This window comes from Tamandua tetradactyla, chromosome 20, assembly GCF_023851605.1.
Source record: "Tamandua tetradactyla isolate mTamTet1 chromosome 20, mTamTet1.pri, whole genome shotgun sequence".
Lineage (NCBI taxonomy): Eukaryota > Metazoa > Chordata > Mammalia > Pilosa > Myrmecophagidae > Tamandua > Tamandua tetradactyla.
Window position 1 is genome coordinate 13,154,452 of NC_135346.1, and position 14,756 is coordinate 13,169,207.

General features: G+C 53.2%; 1 protein-coding gene across 5 annotated transcripts in view; it reads left to right on the forward strand.

Moving 5' to 3' along the window:
* The window catches only part of TCF7 (transcription factor 7), a 35,255-nt gene that overhangs the window by 1,649 nt on the left and 18,850 nt on the right, over positions 1–14,756 (forward strand). The window lies entirely within an intron of this gene.

Here is a 14,756-nt window from a genome sequence, read left to right on the forward strand (position 1 = left end):
TGGCATGAGCGTGTCTGCTGAAGCAGGACCCCGGCCTTTGTGGGGGAAGGACGGGTCTGTGAAGCTGGCTTCACAGCATGCCTTGAAAATAGCAGGAAGGTTGCAGAGGTGCTTCAGACCCATGGTGTCAGTAAGGGGGCCGGTTAATGAATTTGAGGATTAAGTATTTTTAAGTATCCAGTGCTTTGAAAAGACGTCATGATCATTATAAACCGTGCTTTTCTGCCCACTGGTTCAGAGGACCTGAAGTGCAAAGCGCCTCTTCTGAGTACTTTGGAGCAGGAATGTTGCTCTTTTAAAAAATGAGCTTAGCTTTCAGACTGTCCTGAATTGGCCCACATTGTGGGTGAGAGTAGGGCTAGGTGGAGCCCATGAGAGGTTTGGGGGTGGGGTGGGGGTTTGGGCGCAGGCGGGAGCAGCCCACAGCCGCCCCCCCCCGGGGGGGCTGGCATGGGGATCGCTCATCGGGAGGCCAGGGTGACTGCGCCAGGACTCTCAGATGAGGCGTGAGGCTGGTGCGTTCTGAGAGCTGTTTCGTGCTAAAACCAGTAGGAGGTGAGAAGACAGATGCGAGCCCCAGATGGAAAAGCCTGGTAGAGAGTCCTTGCCCTTTGGGCCCCATTTCCTCATCTGCTAAGTGAGACGCTGCTCCGAGGGTCTGACTTCCTGCTCTGGGCAGCTCCGTAAGTGAGGAGGTTTGCTTCCTCCCACGCGCCTGCTGGAGGGGGCTTGACCACCGCCTCTGCCACCCGATGCAGTGCCTCTCCCCACAGACCCTGCACCCTGTAAGAGCATTTTGACACTCCCCCCCGCCCCAAGGTGTAAATCTTCAGATTTTGGACCAGGTTGACATAACTCACCATGGCCAAACAACCAGTAAGCAAGTTACCTCAGCAGGGGCTGGGGTCACCGTGGTGGCCGTGACTAGACTGAAGGCCTCGACGGGCCCCCCATCAGGCTCCCTGCAGCCCCTGCAGCCGCGCAGGGGAGGCGCTTCTGACTGTGTTCATTGGACAGCAGGAGCAAGTGGTGGGAGAGTGCCCATGGCGAGAGGCCTCAGTTCTGCGTGAGGGTGTGGGTGAGGGGGCCATTTGGTGTCCTTTTGTGTCCATTGGTCAATGAGTAGGCGGGCGGCAGGCTCCAGCAGGCAGGAACAAGCGGTGGGGGGTGGGGTGGGTGGTGGTACCACCCCCTTGGCTGAAATCATTGATTTTTTTTTTTTTAACTCTGGGGTCTTTCTCAAGTGACAGCAGATTCATTTCTCTATGTCATGCCCTCTCTTATAGGGGCAGATCTTGTTGCCCACTTCCCGCCCGCTGCAGATGCCCGCTGCCTGCCTTCTGGGGACACTAAGGAGAGGGACGGGCTCTGGTGCCCGCTTTCTGTCTGTGACCAGGGCTGGGAGCAAGGGCAGAGGCAAGGGCCCAGGTTGGGTGAGGAAAATGTACATGAAGGCAGGGAGTCTCTTTTATGCAAATCTGGTAAGTTACAAATGAATAGCAAGTAAGGGTAGTTGCTTATATTATCCCAAGAGTTCTGTGGACATTTAAAATATGGTTGCATTGACACCCCCCGTTTTGGGAGAACAGTTATCATCTGCTTCTAGGGCCATGTGTCTAGAACCAGAGAATATGCTCTTACAGTGGGGCAGGAGCTCCTTGCAGGGCTCCTTGGGGGTTATTTCAGCTGTGCTTCCTAAGCCTGTCTTCAGGAAACGGACGCGCTTCCCAGCCCCCTGCCCGTGGGCCGTACAACCAGGCCCCCTTGCCCATCACTCAGCCCTGTCCGAGGGAGCGAGCGCAAGCCGCTAGCAGCTCTGCTGAGAACCACAGTCAGCCACGTGACCCCCTAGACAGGGGGGAGACCCGTGCCAGGAGCTCCTCTGCCCACCTCAGAATGAACAGCCATGCGGCCACTCGTCGGGGGCCTCACAGCAGGCAGACTCCAGCCCTGCCAGTGGGCTAAATGACCGCCTCACACCCAACTGCCACTGGGCAGAGAGAGGTTTGTTCCTAAAAAAGTAGCTTGTTTTTGGTACTTGACTTCTTTTAAGCTTTGTTTTGGGAAGGGGAAATTAGATCAACATTTATTTCACGGCTGATGTTTGTCAGGCATCTAATGTAGACTTGCAGGCGGTCACTGGCTCAGGCCAAGAGCCATTGCTTGGTTTTGTTGTTTTGTTTCCCCTGCTGTGTTCTGAGACCTGGGGTAGGGTGCATGGGGGGCAGTGATGTGGTTCCCAGCTGGACGTTGGGGGGATTCTGGGCTGAGTAAGATATTCCGTAGGGAGACCCAGGCTCTTGGATGTGCCGGACTTTCATTCCAGTGCTGATCCTCCTCTCAGAATGGGTAGGAGGCAGTGGCTTATGTAGACCCTTCTAAGGACTCCATTTGGAGTCCATGGCCTGGAAGGATACTGAGCCTTTTGCCATTTATATGAAATGTCTAAAATTGGCAAATCCATACAGACAGAAGGTAGATTAGTGGTTGCCAGAGGCTAGAGGGAGAGGGGGAATGGAGGGTGACTGCTAATGGGTACAGAGTCTTTTTGTGGTGATGGAAATGGTCTGAAATTCAATAGTGGTGATGGTTGCACAACTTTATGACTATACTAAAATTGTATACTTTGAAATGGTGAATTTTATAGTATGTGAATTATATCTCTGTTTTTAAAACGCCAAGCCTTTGGCTACTGCGGGGACTTGGGATTGTGTTTCCCTGACCCTGACCTCCACAGACCACCTGCTGCCTGGGCTGCGGCCTCGTGCTTGGGCTCCTTGCCACTTCCCTGACTCCAAGGTTTGGGGTTCACATGAGCGCTGTATGAACGAGCCCTAGGGGAACAGGAGATGAGGAAGGCATTAGCAAGTCTTGGGTAGAGGAGGAAGGTGCTGCTGGCATGGGCCAGCCTGTGCGGGGGGCTTTTGCACCCTCTAGTCCTCAGAGAGGGCAGCAGGCCCTTGCTGGGGAGGGTTAGCGCTGGGAGAGCACCAGCCCTGGTCAAACAAAGCCTGATAGGAGGGAGCCGTGTGCCAGGCTAGGTACCAGGCCCAGAGCAAGGCTCCGTCTCTGGGATGCCCAGCTGGAGGGAGAAGACAGATGAACGGGCCCGGGCGCAGGCGCTGGCTGGGGGAGTGCTGGCGCGGAGGGCCGGGGGGGGCGGTCCCTGGTGGCTGTCCCTGGCCTGTGCTGTGGATGGGGGTCCACTGAGTAACATCCTGCAGGCTGCGGAGATGGCTGTCAGATGAGGACAGAGAAACTGGCAGACAGGTGGGCTCCCCTCCAGACACATCCCACATCTTCCCATGTCACCCCTTCAGTTACCACCTCCACCCCAAGCCATGTCCTCCCCAGATGAGAACAGCCTCCTCAAGGGTTGTTCAGCCCCGACTCTAACCCACAATCCAGGTTCCACGCAGAAGCCAAAGGGATCTTTTAAAAACATATGTTTCCCACCTGGTTAAACCCTGTAGTGACTTCCCAGTGCTCTTGGAATGAAATCCAAATTGCTCACCACAGCCTGAGTACCTGAGTGGCCTGGCCCTGCCAACCGCCCATCCTCGTTTGTGCCCTCCTTCCTCTCTCCCTTACTGGAAACCACCTCCCTATCCTGACGGCTTTTACAACCATCTCAGGACCTTTGCAGTTGTTCCTCAGCTTGGAATCCTCTCCCCCACATCTGTACCCTCCCGGTCCTCAGTTGGGGCTTAATTCAAATGTCATATCCAGGAGGCCTCCTCTGACCCCCTAAGTGAGTCCCTCTCCCCCACCCCCCTCTGAGCCTCAGCTGCCCCTACCTGCCCTGGCAGCTCTGCAGCTGGAGGCGGTCAGCCCTGCGTTATGATGTACTCACCATGCATAGACGAGAGTCTGTCTGCCAAAGTACTTCTGAGCCTCAGTTTCCTCCTCTGCAAGACAGAGTGATGAGCCCTCCTGGAGTGAGAGTGCAGGCTGCAGGCAGCAGCGCGTGAGGGGTTGCTGGGCACAGGAGTGGGGTTTGGCCTTGATTGATCCCCTGTCCCTTGCTATCCTGGGGCTAGTGGTGGCTCAGTGGCCGGCCCCACTTGCACTCCAGCTGTTTCCACTAGATGGGTCTGGGGAACCCAGGGGTGGTGGACTCAGATCTGCCGGCTCCTTCTGTGCTGCCCTGCCTCACTCAGAAATTCTTGGAGGGGAAGCACTATTCCTGGGACTAAAGTAGGAGCCATAGCCACTCACTCAATTTTGAGAATTTTCTCCTACCACCCCAAAGATTTAACTGAATGAGGCTCCCCTTCCCCAGCCTTTTACATGAGAAACCCTTTACATGAGATCTAGGGGCTTAGGTCGTTTTATAAGGAAAAAAGGGTCAGGACCTCATGGATTTTAGCCTCTGATCCATTTTCAGACCTTTTCTCATGTTGGCACCTGCATGTACCCCAGTGCGTCTGCCTTGTAGGGGTGCATGCTTGCATACCCCAAGATAATCCCTGCATGCAGTCTCATAATTTGCAGTATACCTTGTGTGACTTCAGGTTTGCTCAAAGGTTGCTCATTCTCCAGTGAGAATGATCTACTGTACAGTTTACTTTTTTTTACTTTTTGATTATTTTCCCAGATCATAATATTTAAAGAGATTGTAGGGTCAAGAAGGAGGAAGAGCCACAGCATTTTGGTTCCCCCTTGTCCCAGCTCACTGCGGAGGTGCTAAACCTGTGGCAGTACCCAGTCCTTGCATTGCTAAGCCCAGCCAACATGGAGTTTTGTCTGTGTTGTTCATTTACTAGGTTCATGATGGGTAACAGGACTTGAAAGTTACTTTGATTTGTATTTCTTTCCTGACTAGGGAGCTGTGTAGTATTAGCTGTGCTATTTGGAAAGTCTGCAGCCCCTCCTCTGCTGCTCCCAAGGTGGGACTCTGCTTTGAGGGTCGTTCCCATCCCCTTGGTACCTTTTAGGGACAGAAAGCACCAAGGAGGCCCACCCTGCAGACCCCTGGTTAGCGCAGGGCTGCCTGTCCCCCCTGCCTCCGGCATGGCTGGAGTTTCAGGGCAGCCTGCCCGCTCCTCTGGAAGCTGAGAGAGATCAAGCGCAGCAGGGTGGAGGGGCATCCGAAGGCCTGGGGCCGACAGAGGGCCCTGGATTGGCTGCTGGGACCCTGGGAGTCTCCTTCCTCTGGCTCTGCCAGGTCTCACTGGGCCAGTTTCCCAGTTAGCACATGAGGACCTTCATACCATCTCTGTCTTCCTCCTTAGTTGCTGTGAGGCTTGGATGTGAGTGGGGTGGAAGGAGGAAGGGCAGCTCCCTCCCAGCTCAAGGCCACCAGCAAATCATCCCCTCCTGGGCCTCCTGAGATCACACCCCTCCCCCATCCACTCAGGAAGGGAGATTTAGCTGAACTGTCAGCAGGGCTCTAAGGATACTGGTTAAAATCGTGTGACTACAGAGGCTGGGCTGGGCCAAGGGTGAACACAGAGCCTCCTTGGGCTGCCGCAGTCCCGAAGCCATACAGTAACACTCCCTCATACCTTGTGACCGGCTGCTTCCTGCCACTGTGTACAAACAAGTCTCCGTTGGAGGAAACAGGTGTTTTATCAGGTCACAAGGATGCCCCCACCTCCAACGGTACAGTGCAGAGTTCTTTGAAGTCACAACCTTCCTTCTGCAGGTGGGGGACAGTGAGGCTAGACAGGGAAGGCACAAGGCCCCTTAGAGGAGTGAAAGGAGAAACCATTGAGTCTGGAAGATCTACCCTCAAATAGCATTTCTACCAGTCCTTGGCTGTGTGACCCTGGGTAAGTTACTTAACCTCTCTGGGCCTACCTACTTCCTTGGGTTACTGTGGAATGGGATGAGATTGTGCATAGGAAGTCCTGGGAACAACCCCTGGCACACAGTAGGTGCTTCATGAGTGGAAGCTATCGTTGGAGGGATGGTTATTACTGTGTATGAATGCCCCCTGTAAAGAGTGCTGTGCCAAGAAGGTGGAGCACTCCTGAGGCTGAGGCTAGACTAGAGCTTTCACCCCGTCCCCTTCCACAGCTCAGCAGCCATCTCCCCTGGGGAAGCAATGAAGACAGTTGTCCAGACCCACCCTCAGCCCTTGGGTCCTCAGCTGGTGAAAAATAAAGTGCCTGCTAGAGTGTTGGGTCCAGACTGTACTGGCATTTACTGAGCCCCCTAGAGATCAGTCCTGGCAAAATCCCACTTGTGGTGGTTCAGAGTTCAGAGTCGGCTTCTTTTTTTTAGAAATTGGAATTTTTATTTATCATCACATTAAATTCAAGTAAGTAGAATTTTAGGAATTTAAAAATGTATGCTAGCGAAGTTTCTACATTAGTAATACCCTAAGGAAGTCATGATACCATTCATTCCTGGTGCCATTTAAAAAAAGAAAATAGCTGAATACAATTCCGCCTCAAAAATCTGTCAGCTTATCCTTCTTTTATTGATATAGTTTATATGGCACCTTATTGGGATGTGGTATCATATCTTATTGGTGTATAGTTTTAAAAGGCTATGGGCATCAGGCAATATGAAAAAGTAAATGAAAGAAGAAACCATAAGACAATTTTTGCCATGAATATTAGCAAAACAGAATCTTAGAGTCAGCTTTGAGGGTCTGCCTGAGTCAGTTAAAGGGCAGGGAGTGGCCAGTGGAGGCAGCCAGGGAGGCGCCCAAGAAAGGAGGTTCAGGCTGCTCCAAAGCATGCAAAGGTTTGGCCAGGCAGAAAGCCGTGGGAGAACACTCTGGGTTGAGGAATGGAGTAAGCAGAGAAGTAGAGGCTGAACTTAGCGTGTGTCCCGGTTATCGGAAGGGCAGACCGAAGCCCAGGGTCTATGGGTGAGGGGTGTGAGGTGAGCCTAGAAAGGAAGGGTGGACACCGAGGGCCCGGCACATGACCGCGATGCCCAGGAAGCGTTGCTTTTGGAGACTGGGAGTGGCTTGTGAGGTGTGTTGGCATCACGAAGGGCAGGGTGGTGCCCATGGCCGGATGGTTTGAGTTGGACACGGAGGGCTAAGGCAGGCAGGGCTGCAGATGGGGCCAGGTGGGTGCTAGGAGACGCAGGGGTGATTGAGGAGTATGAGCAGGGCCAAGTGAGGGGTTATAGGGGGCGGCACAAGTATGCTGGCAGTTGCAGGGCAAAAGTGCCTCAAAGGTGGGAAGCTTCCATTTTCCACAGTCATTTCATTTTACTCTCATTTTTTACCCAGGGTTGTGAGCCCAAGATCTTGGCCCCCTGTTTACTGAGGGGAACTGAACCCCATGAGTTGGTGGCCTACTCAGGTCTCCCAGCTGCTGGTGATTCAACGGGCATGGAGGGCACCACCCCCCAGCACTGGTTCTGCTGGGACCCAGAGGCCCTAGGCCGAGGGCTCTGGAGGGGGTCTCTGAGAACCCAGGCACTGTCAGATTCTTCCTTCAGCAGTTCTCTTGGCTGTCTCACCCTGCAGACCTGTTGTGCTTGGGCAAATTGCCTCCCTCCCTTGAAAAGCCGTGACTGGCATTAGCCTCTGCATGACGTCTCCAAGCTGCAGCCTGGGTGGGCTTGTTCTTGTCAGAGTGTTTGTCCCCTCCAGAAGGATGGTTGGGGCCCCCTCTGGTCCGGCTGGAACATGGGCTCCTCTTGGCTCAAGTCCCCAGTGGAGGGGCCCCGGGCCTGGGTGGGGCTGAGCTGGGTGTGTGGCTGGCCCTCTCCTGTGGGTCCCACCCGCGGAGCTGTCCGCCTGGGCTGTGCCAGCAGACACCACTTTAGAACCCAGAGCAAGACTGGTGACACAGCCTTCAGTCCATGGTCCTGACTCCACAGAAGTCCCTAGAGTGAGGAAGCAGATGCTCTGCCAAATAAGCTTGCCCCACCCCCCCAAAAATAAAACAACACAACCAACTCTTTCTCTCTCTAAGGACAGGAATGTTGCCTGGTCCCACAGTGCGTGCCTCCAAGTGGCAAGCATGCAGCAGTCTGCAGGCGTGGATGGGCAGGACAGGGCTCCCAGAAGAGTGGGTGTGGCCTTGGGAGGGTCCCTGGTTAGGACAGCTCCCACCCCCACTGCTAGGTTGACTCAGGGTTGGTGTCTAGCTGATAGCAGCAAGTCACCCTCTCCCAGAAATAAGGGCAGGGGGCTGTGATGGGGAAGGAAGCCAGGGACAAGGGGCCCATCTCCTTCCTTGGCTGTGACTTCAAGCAAATCTGTTAAGCTCTCTAGGTTTCAGTCCTCCTCTAAAACGGGGTGGTGATCTCTGACCATGGGGGATTTCTTTTCTGACATTCACGTAAGTATTGGCTGGAGAGGTTTCCAGTGGGGTTTGCTGGGCAGCTCATTGCAAGGACTGCTCTGGAGTCTGCCTCCCTATCAGGCATGAAGGGTGGTGGGGAGTGACAGGTGATGGGTGTCCAGGTTGGAGAGGTTCTGACTAACTCTGACCCGGCTCCAGCGGCAGTGGCCCGCCTCCCGGCCTGCAGGGCCACCATCTGAAACGCATTACCGATGCTTTGTAAACTCTACGTCATTCAGCCACATGAAAGCCTGGGGCCTAAAAATAGCCTCTGGGACGCCCCACATTGGCGGGGCTCAACTGACCTCTGCACGCACACCCACCACCAGGCCATCTCCCTTGCCAGGGAGCCCTGACTGAAGGCCATGCCTGCCCAGCCTCCCAGTGTGAACAGCCGCAGCAGTGGGCCGCTTTGTCTAAACCCAGATCTCGCCCATGTGGTCAGGGCCTCAGTTCTCGGGTCTTACCCAGGGTTGGGATGTCTGGAGGAGCCAGGAAGAGGCAGCTGAGGGTGTGGGGCAGCTCCTGGACCTCTTCCCCAGCCCTGTCCATGCCTAGGATGCCCATGAGTAGCCCACTGGGAGGCCAGTGGCATCATCTTACAGAGGGGGAGCAGAGGAGGGGACCCAGGGTGCAACCTAGTGAGAACTTGGCGTTGGTGGGCAACAGGACCACTGGCCCACGTGCTGGTATGAGAAGGACAGGGGCCTGCCCAGAACCCGCTGGTGTCCAGCAGAGAGCTCACCCCAACAGGAGGGTTATGACTGCAGGCCTCAGGGCTGCTAGGGTTGATTCTGCTCTGCTCTCTGTGGATTCCCTTTCTTATGGGCTCCCTGACCAACTGCAAACCTCTCTTGCCTAAAAATAAACATGCTTATGGGATTGGGAGAAGCTTTGTAGCTATCAAAGGAAATAACAGGGTGTTTAAGAAAATTACATTGCATTTTAAATAACCAGCATGAGAGTCATTAAGTTTGAAGTTTCATTCAAATCAGATGGCTCTGTGGCCTGACCCTGGTGGCCAGGCAGGAGAGGGGTGGGTGGGCCTTGGCAGCACCCAGAGCAGCCTGTCGGCAGCAGTAACAAGGCCTTTGCCAGGCCCAGGCGGGGCCAGTTGTGGGAGAGTGCACCCAGCTGCGGCAGCCAGCCAGAGCTTGCTGGCGGGCTTTGAAGCAGTGTGCGGCCCAGAGCTGCCCAGCTGTGATGGGCAACCCATGGTGGAGGAGGAGGGCTTGCCCTAGTCCATGGAATGTGGGGACAGAGGAAGTTGGTGAAGCCAAGGCCACATGGGGGAACAGCTATGTTAAAGTCGTAGGAGGGGCTCAGGGAGGGGGTGTTGGATCTGAAAGGGCTAGAGAGGCTCTCCAGGACTGGACCACTTTTGCCTCCTTTGCCACTGGCCTCTCAGGGCCTGGCACACAGTAGGCCCTCAGTAAACAGTGGTTGAGAGAGCAACAGCCTCAACAGCAGCACACATGACACTTCCGAGCACCAGGCTTGTGGCAAGGGCTTTTAACCCCAACCCCCAGCATCTCCTTAGATCCTTAGGAGCCATGAGGAGGGTTTTTCTACCTGGCAGGATCAGGGCTCCCACGCCCAGAAGTGCTGAGTTTCTCGGTTGGGAAGCAGGGCTTCCAGAAGAAATGTTACCGGGAAAAAGTTTCTATAAATGACTTTTAAAACAGTCAGATTTGAGGTGTGATGGCAACCATGTTAAGAACTGTCAGTAGGTGAATTGTTTCCATTCTCTTAGCTCTGGTCTTAGCCCTGGCTCAGATCAGAGCTTGCTGTGTGACCACTCTGGGCAAGCTTCCCACCTCTGTGTGGTCCCGGATTGGCCTAGAGGACTCACTTGAGTCACTGGGAATGGCTGGCTTGAGGAAGCTAAGGGAGTCCTGGGGCATGGGTGTGCCCCCCTACCCCGCCCCCTGCAAAGGGAAAGCTGCTTAGGAACCAGCACTGCTTGCCAGCTCCGCTGGGGCATTCTGAGGGCAGTTTCTTCTACAACGGCCCTGCTCTGTCTCTCACCCCCATGCTCTGGTCATCATAGGCTATCAGGAGCTCAGTCTGGTCCAGTAGAAATCAGGCAACAGTCCAAAGGAAATCAAAGGTCAGTAGCCTCAGCCTGGCACAAAGGCTGGCTTTCCTGAAAAGCCTTTGTTTAGGGATAAGCTTGCTTTATTTTTTCTTATTAATTTAAAAAGTATTAGCAAATGCATATATTAACTTATTTAACCCTCACAGCAAACCCATGAGATATGCACATTTTACAGAAGGGGAATTGAGAAAAAAGCTGACCTGCCAGTTAAGGATGATATGGCCCATATTTTCAAACTTCAGCCTTTGTTTGAGGCCAAAGGGAGAGATGCTTATTTGGTGCAAAATTTGTATTTTAGGTAGCACATTACATAATTTAACTTGTATGGTCAATTTACCTGAATACCATAATCACATGGAATCTTGAATAGGGTGTGAGATCTTGTTGGTTTGTCCAGGTTAGTGTGATGCCCTGATATACCCAGGAGTAATTTGGGCAAAGAATAATAATGTATCTTCAATGTCCCCTTGGGGGGCTGGGGAGAAAGGAGGAAATATTAAACTTCACCTGGGGAATTCCTGATATTCTCGTAAGCAGTGGGGACAACCAATTCAATAGGCTGAGCCCTCAATCTTGGGGTTCACCCCTATGAAGCTTATTCCTGCAAAAGAGAAGGATAATTATGCCTGAGTCACCCCCAGAGAGCCTCTTTTGTTGCTCAGATGTGGCCTCTCTCTCTAAGCCAACTCAGCAGATGAACTCACTGCCCTCCCCTCTATGTGAGACGTGACTCCCAGGGGTATAAATCTCCCTGGCAATGTGGGACCCGAGTACTGGGGATGAGCCAGGACTTTCATGGGAATGGGATGAGAAAGCCTTCTTGACCAAAAAGGGGGAAGAGAGAAATGAGACAAAATCAAGTCTCAGGGGCTGAGAGATTTCAAACAGTCGGGATGTTATCCTGGAGGTTGTTCTTATGCATTATATAGATATCTGTTTTTAGTTTATGGTGTATTGGAGCAGCTAGAGGGAAGTACCTGAACCTGTTGAGCTGTGTTCCAGTAGCCTTGTTTCTTGAAGAAGACTGTATAACGATATAGCTTTTACAGTGTGCCTGTGTGATGTTAAAACCTTGTGTCTGATGTTCCTTTTATCCAGGGTATGGACAGATGAGTTAAAAAAAGAAAAAAGGATAAAAAATAAATAATGGAGGGGGGGATAAAGGGTACAAATTGGGTAGACTGAAATACAGTGAGAGGGAGGGGTAAGGGGTATGGGATATATGAGGTTTTTTTCTTTTTCTAGAGTGATGCAAATGTTCTAAAAATTATCATGGTGAAGAATACACAACTATATGACAATATTGTGAACCACTGATTGTATAACATGGTTGGACTGTATGTGTGTGTATATTTCTCAGTAAAAATATATAAAAAAAAAAACCTGACCTGCCAAAGGGTGCCCAGCTACTGAGTGCTGAAGGCATGATTTGGACCCAGCCATCTAATTCATTCTGCGTCCTTATCGCCGTGCTGTGTTGCCTCTCAGGCCGCATGTACATCTATTCATTTTTAAAAAATGAAGATGTCATAGCTACAGCTGGGTCCCTTTAGATCCCCTGTTCCATCCCTCCCAACGAACCCCTGTCCTGAGTTTGGTATTTCTGCCTCTCCTCTGCATTTGTATACTGTTACACCCAGCATGTGTATCTAGAAGAGCTATTTGGTGTGGTTTTGTGTGAATCCCCTAGATTCAGCCTCATGAGGGCTCTGCCTTGAGGCCCACTGTAGATTAGAGTAGCTCTGTCCTCCTCCCTGTGCTCATACTGGGCGTGAGGGCTGGGGTGGGAACACTTTGGGGTCTGTAGCCTCTAGCAGCCCCTTGCCACTCTGTGTCTCATTTCCCTTTGGATAAATCACCCCCTGGCTTGAGTCCAGTCCAAGCCCCAAGGGCCTTAACTGGCAACAGTGTGAAGGTTAGACCTGAGTGAGCTTCCAGACTGTGGCCTCAGGCCAGAATTGTCCTCCTGGAGATGGTGCCGGTGGCTGAACCAATCATGTGACGTAGGGCCCCCTGTGTTGTCACTGCTTCTCAGAGGCCGGCTAGGTTAAATTGGACAAGATTGCAATGCTGAGGCAGGAAAGGAGATCACCATTTCTCCTCCTCCCTCCCACCCTCGAGCCATTACTGACCACCAACCTCCTCAGCCCCTGTCCTTCTGGGCCCTGCTTGGGCCCTCCTGGCTCTTAGTCTGAGGCAGCATGCTTACCTTAGAAGTGTATGGGAGACAAGTCCAGGCGAGAGCCACTCCTGCTTCCAGCGACTATCCCTTCCTCCTTGCACAGGGAGAGGGGAGCACAGCTCAGACTCTGTGGGAGGGTTGACCTCCCATGTTTCCTTTTGGCTGTTTACAACTGAGAACCAAAACCACCTCCTTTGAGGACAGGGTACCTTCCCATAGGGCTGGGTGGGGGTCAGAACCACACTGCTAGTCAGTTCGTTCTAGGAAGAGAGGTCCTTGGCCAGGTGACATGGGGGGCTGGAAATGTTAGTGAGGAGACCCAGCAATCTGGGGGGGAATCTGGGAAACCTGGTTCCTGGGCCTCACCCATTTGTGTCGTCTTTGTGTTGGAAAGTGGTAAAGATTGTGGGACAAGAGCTCAAAGGGCTGGGTTCAAATCCAGCCCTGTCACTAGCTGCAAGAATTTGAGCAAATCATTTAATTTCTCTGGACTTCTCTTTCTTCATCTGCAAAATCTGCACACATATCACAAGGTGGCTGGGAAGATGGGTGGGATTCCTGTAGCCTTGTGGAACTCTGCTCAGCACGTGTAGCTGTTACTATTGGGGACAGCCATCTGTAAATCCATGCCTCTGGTGTTTTCTTCCTGCCTTTTCTGGTCCCAGAGGAAGAAAACCGCTGAACTTTTCACACACTTCCCTCTGCAAAGCTTTGCTTTCACTGCTGCCAAAGATGGGCTGATCTCTGAGGTTGTTTCAGTCCACAGTGGGTGCCCAGGTGGCTCTGGGCACTAAGGAGGAGCTGGGTTGGGGATGCCCAGCCCCAGAGCTGTCACAGAATCCCCACACAGCTTGTCAGTAGCATCAACTAGTAGCTCAGCTGCAGTAGCTCCCGGAAGCTTATATTTTCCTCTAAAAACATCCTGTCCTGAGGGGCGTTCACCTCAGAGGAAGGAAAACGCAAGTAAACGAATGCATAGAAACCACTGGAGGCCATGGGCAGGGCCACTCAGCTAGCTCTGAGGGCGCCTGGGAACCGGGCTGGCCCAGAGCAGCCTGCGGCTTGCTGTGGCTGCATGCAGGTACTCCAGTCTGCACCTCAGCTGCAGCAGGGCTCTGTTATCTGATGTTGAGGCCAGGCAGTGGGAGGACATGCATTTGGCAGGCTTCTACGCAACCATGGCAACAGCCCTGTGCCAGCAGGCAGGAGTGCAGCCTCCTGGTTCCTGAGGGTGTGGCCCAGCCATGCTGCAGCCCTTCTAGCTCTGCTGGCCATGCGGCCACGGCTCCATGCCCTGCAGTGGGCGTCAGGACAGGGAGTCCGGCACGCTATGGGTGGGGAGCTCTCAGGTCATCCTCTGGAGAGCACCATGTCCTGGGCAGCTGGGCCCAGAGTGGGGGTTGGGGGTGGAAGGGCATGTATAGTGGCTTCTCCAACTTGGCCTCCTGGCCCAGCTAGGTGTATCTGCAGAGGTGGGGTTTGTGGCAACCCACAAATTGAGGCCTGTTTGACATGCAGTCAGGTCCCTTTTGGAGGGTCTGGGACCCTGCCTCCTGCTGGGAAATTCACAGCAGTCCCAGGCCTGGAGGGGGGGTGCTTCCCACTCAGCAACTGCCCAGACTCTTTGATACTTAAGCACTACTGGTGCCCAAAAGCAGGTATCTAACTCCAGATATACAAGCCTGGGCAAGTGTGGGGCTGCCTGTTGAGGCTCTGGAGCTGGGAGAGGACCCCTGAGGAATGGATGAGGGCCAGAGTAGATGCTTAGAGCCAGGTTCTGGAGCCTTGGTAGGGCTGGCAAGCTTGGCTCCTGGCCATGTGGGAAAAAGAAATGAGAACTGAAGAGGGGCCTTTTGAGCAGGTCCACTGTGTGGGCTGTGTGGAGATCTAGATCTAGGGGCCGTGTGAGCTGAAACCCAGCCTGCACTGTGCTCCCCAAGCCATGGGCCCTAGGATGGGCCTACATTGTCCAGTGGAAGGGGGCACTTCTTTGTGAATTAGTACAGAGGTGCCATATGGGTTAGTTCTGATCCTGGGTTTGTTTGTTTCCCTCAGATACATGTCTTGTTTCTCTTCCACAGTGATTTCTTTTTCTTTTTTGTGGCCCTGGTTTTGACTGTTAACTCTCAATCCCAAAATTTTGCAGTTGGGAGGTACTAGGAGATAGGAGAGAGGCTAAGGGGACCTCAGGTGCCAGGCAGGGCGTCCCTGACTCCAA